This window comes from Bubalus kerabau, chromosome 17 (genome assembly GCF_029407905.1).
Source record: "Bubalus kerabau isolate K-KA32 ecotype Philippines breed swamp buffalo chromosome 17, PCC_UOA_SB_1v2, whole genome shotgun sequence".
Taxonomy (NCBI): domain Eukaryota; kingdom Metazoa; phylum Chordata; class Mammalia; order Artiodactyla; family Bovidae; genus Bubalus; species Bubalus kerabau.
In genome coordinates, this window is record NC_073640.1 from 37,459,620 (window position 1) to 37,471,621 (window position 12,002).

A 12,002-nucleotide genomic window follows, 5' to 3' on the forward strand; every position below is an offset into this window, starting at 1 on the left:
TTCTTGCTTTCCCTGTGTCAAAATATTATCAGGCAACACAAGATGGTAAAGCAACTATCCTCAAATTAAAAATAGATTATCAGTAAATCCACACTAAAAGAAGAATAAGACTGTCAAGGGCAATATAAAAATAACCTGATTTTTTAGGACTTGAAAATAATAACTAAAGCACAAGTGCCTGGAAGGAGATGAAAATGGCAGAGAAGGACCCTGAGCTCATCTCCCACTAAGATACATCAAACACACATCTACAGGTGGAGCAGTCCTCACTGAAAACAAGCTGGAGACTGGCAAAAAAGATTCTTCTATAACCAAAGCTGTAGAATAGATCCACACAGTGTTGGCTAGAAGGGAACAGAAGCAATGGGGTCAGGACCCATAGTCCTGGGAGGAGACACAGAAGAGGGAGGAGAGTTACATGGGCTCAGAGGTTCTCTCTGAGGAATGAGCAGTTCAAACCACATATGGGGGCACCCCAACCCTGGGGTCTGATACCAGGAGTCTCAATTGTTGTTCAGTTGCTCAGTCATGTTTGACTCTGTGACTCCATGGACTGCAGCATGCCAGGCTTCCCTGTCCTTCACCATTCCTGGAGTTTGCTCAAATGTATGTCCATTGAATTGGTGATGCCATCCAACCATCTCATCCTCTGTCGCTCCCTTCTCCTCCTGCCCTCAACCTTTCCCAGCATCGGGTCTTTTCCAATGAATTGGCTCTTCACATCAGGTGGCCAAAGTATTGGAACTTCAGCTTCAGCATCAGTCCTTATTCAGGGTTTATTTCCTTTAGGATTGACTGGGAGTCTCCATAGCAGGTTTGGAAACTACTGAGACTAACAGAAAGACTAAGTAGGGGCTTCCCAGGTGGCTCAGTGGTAAAGAATCTGCCTGCAATGCAGGAGACCTGGGCTAAATCCCTGAGTTGGGAAGATCCCCTCGAGGAGGGCATGGCAACCCACTCCAATACTCTTGCCTGGAGAATCCCATGGACAGAGAAGCCTGGCGGGCTACAGTCCATGGGGCCACAAAGAGTCACACACGACTGAAGCAACTGAGCACACACACGCAAGTGAGAACCTAGACCCCACTGGTGAAGAGCACACACATGCTTGCTTACTCCCGGAGCAAGGCAAAGGAAGCAGACTGAAACTGCCCAGAGCTCTAGCTGGTTCCCCACAACCACCCTTGTGTGTGCCCCAACCCACAATGAGCCCCTACTCCTGCCCCTCTTGCTTCAACACTCCTCCCCTCTGGAATGAAGGTGTCAACACTGGGATGGGAGAGATGGTACCCTTAGAGGGCACCTGAACTTCAGGGCTTCTGCTCTAGTACCTTGGGACCCTCTCCGACCCCCGAGTAGGGCAGTGTCAGCCACTGAGCAGAGAAGCACTGGCTTAGAGTGGGCTCTGGCTCTGGCCCCTGCATGTCCAGCCTCATCTTCCACCAGGATGACAGCTGACAGCATACCCTGGGGAAAGACAGGCCCTGTGCTCATTTCAAACCCAGCTCTCCTATCAAAGCCCCTGGGCACACAGAGTTTGCATAGGGATGCTCCTACACAAGGACACTCCTTCAAGACCAGAATGAGTAACTGTTTCACCTAATTTCATAGAGACAGAGAAACTTAAGCAAATGAGAGACAGAGGAATTTGTTTCAAGTGAATAAGGGGAAAAAAACTCTGCTGTGATAGCACAATAGCACAGGAAACTCTACTCAATACTCTGTAATAGCCTATCTATATGGGAAAAGAAGCTTTAAAAAAATAGTGGGTATGTGAATATGTATAACTGATTCACTTTACTGTATACCAGAAACTAACACATTGTCAATCAACTATACTCCCATAAAATTAAAAAAAAAAAAAACAACCTAATGACACAAGGATAACTTACCACCTAAAGAGTTCAATGCATTTGTTTTTTCAAAGCATTTGTTATAAGAGTGCTATCTGAATCAGGGAAAAGAATATATGAATGCAGAACTGTTAACAAGCAACTAGAAAATATAAAGAACCAGTTAGAGTTGAAGAGTAAAATAACTGAAATGAAAAACACACTAGAAGGAATTAACAGCATGTAGGTGATACAGAGGAACACATACGTGGTCTGGAAGGTAGGAAAATGGAAATAACCAGAATAGCAAAAATAAAATTTTTTAAAAGATGAGAATAAGGGACCTCTGGGATAAGATCAAGCACGCTAATATTCACAGGAGGAGAAGAGAAAAAAGGGTTAAAAAAAGATGAAATTATGGCTAAAAACTTCCCAAACCTGAAGAAACAGATATCCAGGTTCAGGAATCACAGAGTTCCAACAAGATGAATCCAAAGAGACCAACACCAAGATATGTCACAATTAAAATGGCAAAAATTAAAGACAGCTCTAAAGGCAGCAAGAGAAAAATAAAGACTCACACACAAAGAAACCCACTCAAAAGGCTACCAGCTAATTTTTCTATAGAAATATTGCAGCTCAAAAGGGAAGTGGCATGACATATCTAAGGAGCTGAAAAGGGAAAAAACCTACAATTTAGGATTCTCTATCGAGCAAGATATCATTCAGAATTGAAATTAGAGCATCTTCTTGCACCATATACAAAAGTAAACTCAAAGAGGACTTATCTGGTATCCCAGTGGTTAAGAATTTGCCTTGCAATGCAGAGGACATGGGTTTGGTTCCTGGTCGGAGAACTAAGGTCCCACATGCCACAAAGAAACTAAGCCCAGGCACTGCAACCACTCAGACTGCCTGCCTGTCTGCCTGCCTGCAAGGAGAGATCCTGAGTGATACAATGAGGTGCTGCTTGCCACAGCTAAGACCAGACACAGGCAAATAAATATTTTAAACAATAGATAAACTCAAAATAGATTAAAGCCCTAAATGTAAGACTGGGAACCATAAAACTAGAAGAAAACATGTGCAGAACACTCTGACATAAATCATAGCCGTAATTTTTTTTTTTTTTTTTGATCTGTCGCCTAAGGCAAAGGAAACAAAAGCAAAACCAAGTAACTGGAACCTAAAGCTTTTGCACAACAAAGGAAACCATCAACAAAATGAAAAAACAACTTACTGAATGGGAGAAAATATTTGCAAATGATATGATCAATAAGGGGTTAATATTTAAAGATATAGAAACAGCTCATACAACTCACTATCAAAAAAACAACCTGATTTAAAAATGGGAAAGACTAGAGATCTCTTTAAGAAAACTAGAGATGCCAAGGAAACATTTCATGCAAAGATGAGCACAATAAAGGACAGAAATGCTATGAACCTAACAGAAGCAGAAGAGATTAAGAAGAGGTTGCAAGACTACACAGAAGAACTGTACAAAAAAGATCTTAATGACCCAGATAACCACGATGGTGTGATCACTCATCTAGACTAGACATCTTGAAGTGCAAAATCAAGTGGGTCTTAGGAAGCATCACTACTTTGTTAGCATCACTACTAACAAAGCTAACTGAGGTGATGGAATTCCAGCTGAGCTACTCCAAATCCTAAAAGATGATGCTGTGAAAGTGCTGCACTCAATGTGCCAGTAAATATGGAAAACTCAACAGTGGCTACAGGACTGGAAAAGGTCAGTTTTCATTTCAATCTCAAAGAAAGGCAATGCCAAAGAATGTTCAAACTACTGCACAATTGCACTCATCTCACATGCTAGCAAAGTAATGCTTGAAATTCTCCAAGCTAGGTTTCAACAAACAGTACATGAACAGGGAACTTCCAGATGTTCAAGCTGGACTTAGAAAAGGCAGAGGAACCAGAGATCAAATTGCCAACATCTGCTGGATCGTAGAAAAAGCAAGAGAGTTCCAGAAATACATCTGCTTCATTGACTAAAGCTTTTGACTGTGTGGATCACAACAAACTGTGGAAAATTCTTCAAGAGATGGAAATATCAGACCACCTGACCTGCCTCCTGAGAAATCTGTATGCAGGTCAGGAAGCAATAATTAGAACCGGACATGTAACAATGGACTGGTTCCAAATTGGGAAAGGAGCACGTCAAGGCTGTATATTGTCACCCTGCTTATTTAACTTCTATGCAGAGTACTTCATGTGAAATGCCAGGCTGGATGAAGCACAAGCTGGACTCAAGATTGCTGGGAGAAATATCGATAACTTCATATATGCAGATACCACCACCCTTATGGCAGAAAGTGAAGAGGAACTAAAGAGCCTCTTGATGAAAGTGAAAGAGTGAAAAAGCTGGCTTAAAGCTCAACATTCAGAAAACTAAAATCATGGCATCTTGTCCCATCACTCCATGGCAAATAGATGGAGAAACAATGTAAACAGTGGCAGACTTTATTTTTGGGTGCTCCAAAATCACTGCAGATGATTACTGCAGCCATGAAATTAAAAGACACTTGCTCCTTGGAAGAAAAGCTATGACCAACTAGACAGCATATTAAAAAGCAGAGACATTACTTTGCCAAGAAAGGTACATCTAGTCAAAGCTATGGTTTTTCCAGTAGTCATGGACAGATGTGAAAGCTGGACCATAAAAAAAAAAAACTGAGTGCTAAAGAACTGATGGTTTTGAACTATGGTGTTGGCGAAGACTCTTGAGAGTCTCTTGGACAGCAAGGAGATCAAACCAGTCAATCCTAAAGGAAATCAGTCCTGAATATTCTTTGGAAGGACTGATGCTGAAGCTGAAGTTCCAATACTTTGGCCACCTGATGGAAAGAATTGACTCATTGGAAAAGACCCTGATGCTGGGAAAGATTGAAAGCAGGAGGAGAAGGGGACGAGAGAGGGTGAGATGATTGGATGGTACCACCGACTCAATGGACATGAGTTTGAGTAAGCTCTAGGAGCTGGTGATAGACAGGGAAGCCTGGCATGCTGCAGTCAATGGGGTCACAAAGAGTTGGACACAACTGTGTGACTGAACTGAAAAGATCTAAATAGACATTTATGTATACACACACACTCACAGACATACACACACACTCATATATATATACACAATGGAATATTACTCAGCTATAAAAAGAATGAAATTTTGCTATTTGCAACAACATAGTGGATATCAGGGCTTCCTTGGTGGCTCAGACAGTAAAGAATCTGGCTGTAGTGTGGGAGACCTGTGTTTGATCCCTGGGTTGGGAAGATCCCCTGGAGGAGGGCATGGCAACCCACTCCAGTATTCTTGCCTGGAGAATCCCACCGACAGAAGAACCTGGCAGGCTACAGTCCATGGGGTTACAAAGAGACAGCTATCCTTCAATAAAAAAAATTAAAGAAAAAACAAAAGCGTCAGACAGGACTGAGTGACTAAGCACATAGCACAGTGGATATTGTGCTTAGTAAAATAAGTCAGAGAAAGACAAATGCTGTATGTTATCACTTATCAGTGTGATTGAAAAAGTAAACAGGACTTCCCTGGGGGTACAGTGGATAAGAATCCACCTGCCAACTCAGGGGACACAGGTTTGATCCCTAGACCAGGAAGAGTCACCATGCCGAGGAGCAACTAAGCATGTGTGCTCCAACTGCTGAAGCCTGCACATTCCAAGGCCTTCAAGCCACAACTAGCCAGCCCTCGCTAGAGCCAGCAGGCGCCTGCTGCTAGGTTCACGCCCCTGGAGCCTGTGCTCCGAAACAGGAAAAGCCACCACGAGAAGCTCGTGCACCTCAGCTAGAGCGTACCTCCCGCTGTCTGCAACTAGGGAAAGCCTGCAAAGCAACCAAGACTGAGCACAGCTGAAAGTACAGCAATTAATTAATTTAAAAAATTAAAAAATAAATTTCAAAATGAATGAATGTAACAAAACAGACTCCCAATAGAGAAAATAATGGTTACCACTGGGGTATGGGACATGGCAAGGGGCAAGATAGAGGTAGGGGATTTAAGCTTATAAAATAAGTAAGCTACAAGGATGTATTTTACAACAAAAGGGATATGGCCAATATTTTATAATAATTTTAAATGGAGTATAATCTATAAAAATATTAAGTCATTTAATACATACACCTGAAACTAATATAATATTGTAAGTCAACTAGACTTCAATAAAAAAAATAAGAAGGAAAAATATAGTGAAAGAAATGGAAACCACAGTTCCCTCAGGAGGTGGAGAACGGAGATAGATTACGAAGGGGCAGGAAGGAGCTTTTCGGAGCATGAGAAAGCTTTATCTTTTAATTGGAGGAACTGGTTACACAGGTGTATACATTTGTCAAAACATCCAACTCTATACTCAAGATCTGTGTGTTTCATCATAGGTAAATTTTATCAAAAAGCATAAGCTAGGGACTTCCCTGGTGGTCCTGAGGCTAAGATTCCACACTCCCAATGCAAGGGGTCTGCGTTTGATCCCTGGTCAGGGAACTAGAGCCCACATGCCACACCCAAGACCCAGCTCAGCTAAATAAGTAAATGTTATTTTAAAAGCATAAGATAAATACGAATGTGCTCATAATCCAATGGAAAAGGGTGGACCTTCCTAAACTTCTCTGTGTAGTCACTCCTCTCAACCCCTGGCAGTGGCTCTCGGAAGCAAGTTTTTCCACACCCAATCAGAGAAGGCGCAATACACTGGCAGCCACTTGTCATGCTGAAAAGAGGACCCCCAAGTCAGGGATGTGGTCACCAGAGATTGCAGGAAGATGCCCCTGAAGAGCAAAACCACACCAGGTATCTGCCAGGAACAGCCTGGGAGTGCGCATATCACCTATGGAACTAGTAGCAATGTAGATTCTGAAAAATCCTAATGAGTACATTCAGGATAAAAATGGGGACTTCCCTGAGGGTCCAGTGGCTAAGACTTGGAGCTCCCAATGCAGAGAGCTGGGGTTTGATCCCTCGTCAGGGAACTAGATTCCATATTCTGCAACTAAGAGTTCGCATGCTGAAACTAAAGATCTTGCATGCCTCAACTAAGATCCAACGCTGCCAAATATTAAAAAAAAAAAAAAAAAAGAATAAAGATGGATGCTGTGTCCATAAAACAAAAACTGTAATGTGTATGAAAATCTGTTTTTTCCACCAAATATCTCAGTTGATAGAGTATTAATTTTTTGTACATTTTCCAAAGCATGTTAATGAATGTTTATTGAGTATTTATATACACAGAGAAGGGAATGGGTACCCGCTCCTGTACTCCTGCCTGGAGAATTCCATGGACAGAGGAGCCTGGTGGGCTACAATCCATGGGAATGCAAAGCAACAGACACAACTGAGTGACTAACACTTTCACTTTTCATGCTGCTGCTGCTGCTGCTAAGTTGCTTCAGTCGTGTCCGACTCTGTGCTTCTCCTACCAGGCTTCTCCGTCCATGGGATTCTCCAGGTAGGAACATTGGAGTGGGTTGCCATTTCCTTCTCCAATGCATGAAAGTGGAAAGTGAAAGTGAAGTCACTCAGTCGTGTCTGACTCTTAGCGACCCCATGGACTGTGGCCCACCAGGCTCCTCCATCCATGGGATTTTCCGGGCAACGGTACTGGAGTGGGGTGCCCTTGCCTTCTCCCTTCACTTTTCATACTCGCCCCAAAAAACTGTTCAACAGAAAATATTTATTTACCAAAAAGGCATTGACTAGCCTAATAACACAATTCATAATAGCCCCAAACAAGAGACTAGCCAAAACACTAGTAACATTAGAATGAGTAATCTGTGGTCTAGTCACGATGATTGCCATAAAGCATCAATGGCTGCATGCAGTAATGATGAATCTCACGAAATGTTGGTCAAAAGTTGCCAGATACAAAAAAGTACATACTACATAATTCTAGTAACATAAAATTCAATAACTGATGGAATTCAATTTTTAATAAAAAGAGTGTAAAAAGGGCAACAAGCTAACAGTAGTTTTTCTGGGGGGTGGGAGAAACATTTTTAAATTAAACACAAGGGTTGGATACAATGGAAAATCAGTGCTCTGGAAAAATTAAGTCCAGGAAATTTCCCAGAAAGTAAAGCAAAAAAGCCAAAGAGATTATTTTTAAGAGAGACAGGGAGGATAAATTCAACAGGTTCAACAATCATCTAAAAGAGATACCAGAAGGTGTGAACAGGAAAAAAAAAAAAGTTGGGGGAGGAGAAAACAAAGAAACAATAGGAAAACATTGATATATTAATAAAAAAGCTAGTCTTCTGATGTAAAGGGGCCATCTGGTGGTGAGCAAGTTTACTGGAAAAGGATCCTCACATCACATTTTTGGTGAAATATGGGAACTCTAAAGATAAATATGCTGGCCACCTGATGCAAAGAATTAACTCATTGGAAAAAACCCTGATGCTGGGAAAGATTGAAGACAGGATGAGAAGGGGATGACAGAGGATGAGATGGTTGGATGGCATCATCAATTCAATGGACATGAGTTTGAACAAGCTCTGGGAGTTGGTGCTGGACAGGGAAGCCTGGTGTGCTACAGTCCATGGGGTTGCAAAGAGTTGGACATGACTGAGTGACTAAACTGAACTGACTGAAAGATAAAGAAAATCCTTTGAGTTTTGAGCGAGAGAAACAGTAAGTATCTTGTTCCTGACAAGAGGAAAATAGGAAATATCAAAGGTCACCCTGAATATTAGAAAACAATGAAGCAGTAGCTTCAAAATTGGAGGGAATTAGTACTCGTGCCTGGAAAACCCCATGGATGGAGGAGCCTGGTAGGCTGCAGTCCGTGGGGTCGCTGGGAGTCGGACACGACTGAGCGACTTCACTTTCACTTTTCACTTTCATGCATTGGAGAAGGAAATGGCAACCCACTCCAGCGTTCTTGCCTGGAGAATCCCAGGGACGGGGGAGCCTGGTGGGCTGCCGTTTATGGGGTCGCACAGAGTCGGACACGACTGAAGTGATGCAGCAGCAGCAGCAGCAGCAGCGATTGAGAAAGCAAATAAAAATCTCCATCCCCTTCACCCCAGGTAATGACTCTAAGATTACTACTGACAAACATTTGCTAAAAAATTAATTAATTAATTAAAACATAGGACTTCCCTGGTGGTCCAGTGGTTGGGAATCCAACTGATGCAGGGGACACAGATTCCATCCCTGGTCCAGAAAGAGTCCACATGCTGCGGATTCCACATGCTGTGCACATGCTAAGCCCGTGCACCACAACTACCGAGCCCATGAGCCTTGAAGCCCATGCTCTGCAACAAGAGAAGCCACCTAATGAGAGGCCTGCGCAACAACCGAAGTGTGGCCCCCGGTTGCTGCAACTAGAGAAAGCCCATGTGCAGTGATGAGCAGCCAAAAATAAATAAATTTTTAAAAAATAAAAAGGATAATGCAACAAAAAAGTTTTTTTTAATTCTAAGAGAAATGTCTTTTGTCTAATCCTTTATTTGCTTATTAAAAAAAGCAAAAGAAGAAAATGAAAAAAGAACTGCACCTCAGCCTTAGACATATCAACTTGAAATCTATGGTAAAATACACAAAATTTACCATTAATGATATCTAGTATATTCACAGTGTTCTGCAACCATCAACACAGATCTAGTTGCAGAATGATTTCATCACTCCAAAAAGAAGCCCTATACCCATTAAGGCATCATTCCCCATTCTTTCCTCTTCCCAACCCATGGCAACCAGTAACTTCCTTTCTGTTTTTATGGATTTGACTACTTTGGGTATTTCATGTAAATGGAGTCGTACAATATGTGACCTTTTGTGTCTGGCTTCTCTCACTTAGCATGTTTTCAACTTTTGTCAATGCATAGTATGTATCAGTACTGTTTCCTTTTTAAAAGGGAATATTTTAAAATTTTTATTGAGGTAAAGTTTACATCATATAAAATTAACCATTCTAAAGTGAACAATTCAGTGGCATTTGTTACATTCACATACTTGATGTATGAAGAACCGGACAATGTCACATGAAGGAAAAGGCAATCAACAGATAATAATTCTAAGAATAACACAAATGTTAGGAGGATTAGACGGAGATTTTAGAACGTAACTGTGCTATGATAATACATGAAATAAATGGAAAGTCTTAGAGAAGAAATAGAAGATTTTTTTTAAAAAGAATCAAGAGGAAATTTTAAAACATAACAATAATCAAACTATGTAACTCACTGAATGGGCTTAATAGAAGATTGGAGGAGATGACAGAAGAGTCAGTGAACTTGAAAAAAGTTCAGTAGAAATAATTGTGTCTCACAAAAGGGAGTAAAAAAATAAAAAGAAGAGTGTCTCAGGGATTTTAGAGATAATTCCAAAGGTCTAACATTTGTATAAATAGGAGAAGAGAAAGTGAAGAGCCTCTTGATGAAAGTGAAAGAGGAGAGTGAAAAGGCTGGCTTAAAACCCAACATTCAAGATACCAAGATCATGGCATCCAGTCCCATCATTTCATGACAAACAGATGGGGAAACAATGGAAACAGTGACAGACTTTATTTTCTTGGGCTCCAAAATCACTGCAGATGGTGATTGCAGCCATGAAATTAAAGGACGCTTACTCCTTGGAAAAAAAGCTATGATCAACTCAGTTCAGTTCAGTTCAGTCACTCAGTCGTGTCCGACTCTTTGCAACTCCATGAATCACAGCACGCCAGGCCTCCCTGTCCATCACCAACTCCCAGAGTTCACTCAAACTCATGTCCATCATGTCGGTGATACCATCCAGCCATCTCATCCTCTGTCGTCCCCTTCTCCACCTGCCCCCAATCCCTCCCAGCATCAGGGTCTTTTCCAATGAGTCAACTCTTCGCATGAGGTGGCTGAAGTATTGGAGTTTCAGTTTCAGCATTAGTCCTTCCAACTAGACAGCATATTAAAAAGCAGAGACATTACTTTGCCAACAAAGGTCCATGCAGTCAGCTATGGTTTTTCCAGTAGTCATGTATGGATGTGAAAGTTGCACCATAAAGAAAGCTGAGCACCAAAGAATTGATGGTTTTGAACTATGGTGTTGGAGAAGACTCTTGAGAGTCCCTTGGAAAGCAAGGAGATCAAACCAGTCAATCCTAAAGGAAATCAGTCCTGAATATTCATTGGAAGGACTGATGCAGAAGCTTGAAGCTCTGATATTTTGGCCACCTGATGTGAAGAACTGACTCATTGGAAAAGACCCTGATGCTGGGAAAGATTGAAAGCAGGAGAAGGGGATGACAGAGGATGAGCTGGTTGGATGGTGTCACCAACTTGATGGACATGAGTTTGAGCAAGTTCCGGGAATTGGTGATAGATAGGGAGGCCTGGTGTGCTGCAGTCCACGGGGTCACAAAGAGTCAGACGTGACTGAGTGACCAAACTTAACTGAACTGAAGAGAAAGTGTGGCGGAAAAAATTGAAAAAGTGATGGCTGACAACTTCCCCAGATTGGCAAAAGACATAAATTTACAATTTCATGTTCAATAAATTCCAAATAGAATAAAATTTTAAAATCCATGCCCAGATACATCATAACTTTTTTAAAACTAAAAATAAAAAAAAAAAATCTTGAAAGCAGCCAGAGGGAAATGATGCATTACTTTTAGGAAAACAAGAATTTGAATGATTGAGGATTTCTCATCAAAGACCATGGAACCCAGAAGTAAGTGGAACATTTTTCAAGTGCTGAAAGAAATTAACTGTCAATCCAGAATACTATATCCAGTGAAATTATCTTTCATCATGGAAGGCAAAATAAAGACATTCTCAAAAAGAGTAAAACTGGACTTTCCCATTGGTGCAGTGGATAAGAATCTGCCTGCCAATGCAGAGGGCACAGGTTCCATCCTTGGTCTGGGAAGACTCCATGTGCTGCAGAGCAACTAAGCCTGTGCACCACAACCACTGAGCCCTCACTTTCAAGGCGTGTGAGCTTCAACTATGTGTATGTATATATACATATATCCCCTCCCTCTTGGGCTTCCCGCCCACCTTCACCGCCATCCCATCTTGTCTCATCATTCTAGCTCATCCAGCTCCTCACAGAGCACCGAGCTGAGCTCCTTGTGCTGTATAGCAGCTTCGCACTAGCTATCTGTTTTACACATAGTAGTGTATACACATCAATGCTACTCTCTCAAGTCGTCCCACCTTTTCCTC